We start from the raw sequence: 1,327 nt of genomic DNA, 5'->3' as shown, positions 1-1,327 counted from the left end.
ATCTTCGACATCAATCAATTAGGTTCTAGAATTTTACCACTTCGAATGTCACTGCCTTGATATGTTCTTTACCCAAATTTCTTAGATTCTCAGTATCGCTCGGCAAGGTTCCTTGTGGTCTATTACGTAGCTCTGTAGCTAACTAATACATTTGAAAGTGTCATTCTTTGCCATTTACGCTTTCAACAAGTTCTCCAAACTGTTTGATGCCTTAGCTTGAGGTTGTTTTGGAGCTTGCTAATTAAACCCGTGAGATTGGTTGGGTCTTTGCTGCAATAAGTTATTGTTTGGTCCATTTCCTTGGTTGCTCCAGGAAAAGTTAGGATGATTACGCCATGAAGAATTATAGAAGTTGGACTGGGGTCCTTGTCCACTCCTGTTTTGATATTGGTTCCCCACATAGTACACTGACTCAGGATTTGATGGACAATTCTCAAAAGAATGACCTTCTGCACAGTACACACAGGAAACTACTTCAAACGGACTTGGTGGCTGAGCTGTAAAATTATTAGTACTATTAGTGGTTAACTATTTTAACATAGAGGAAATAGACAATACTTGAGCTGCTAACGAAGTGAAAGAGTCAACTTCATGAACTCAGGCTACACTTCTTCCTGAAGTTGTTCGATTTGTTGGCCATTGATAGTTATTACTCGTGATCCTCTCGATGATCTCATAAGCCTCATTATAAGACTTAGACAAATTTTCACAATTCGCGGAAGCATCTACCACCAATCTTGTATGTGCATTGAGACCATTATAGAATGTCTCCAACTGGATATAGTGAGGAATCCCATGATGAGGACACTTACGAAGTAACTCCTTGAATCGTTCCCAAGCCTCATACAAAGACTCGTCATCCAATTGTTGGAAAGTTGTGATCTCGTTCCTCAACTTAGTGTTTTTGCTAGGTGGAAAATATTTAACCAAAGATATCTCTGCTAATTCTTACCATGTAGATATGGAACTTGGTGGCAATGAATTGAGTCATGCTCGTGCTCGATCTCGCAATGAGTATGGAAACAACTTCAACCTCAGTGTGTCTTCAGTCACATCGACTATCTTGAATGAATCACTCACCTCCATAAACAATTGAAGGTGGAAATGTGGATCTTCTATGGACATACCACTAAATTGGAGCACCATTTGTAGCATTTGAAACATCACTAGTTTCAATTCAAACTGGGTTGCCTCCATATCTGGCCTTCTAATTCCTGGGTTTAACTCACAGAAAGGTGGCACAACATGTTGTTTGATGCATCGATCTCTATCATCGGCAATGAGGACAGAGTTTCATACATAATCAGCTTCATTACCTTGGTCTTGA

At 39.6% G+C, this 1,327-nt stretch overlaps 1 non-coding gene across 1 annotated transcript; it reads left to right on the top strand.

The window, feature by feature from the left end:
• The first annotated feature begins 790 nt into the window (after positions 1-790).
• LOC121219761 (small nucleolar RNA R71) lies at positions 791-897 on the top strand. Its single transcript, XR_005916652.1, has one exon. It is a non-coding gene; the product is annotated as a small nucleolar RNA R71 (small nucleolar RNA).
• The last annotated feature ends 430 nt before the right edge of the window (positions 898-1,327 follow it).

Source organism: Gossypium hirsutum, chromosome D07, assembly GCF_007990345.1.
Source record: "Gossypium hirsutum isolate 1008001.06 chromosome D07, Gossypium_hirsutum_v2.1, whole genome shotgun sequence".
Lineage (NCBI taxonomy): Eukaryota > Viridiplantae > Streptophyta > Magnoliopsida > Malvales > Malvaceae > Gossypium > Gossypium hirsutum.
The sequence above is the reverse complement of the archived record's forward strand: the minus strand, read 5'-3'. Positions and strand labels throughout refer to the sequence as shown.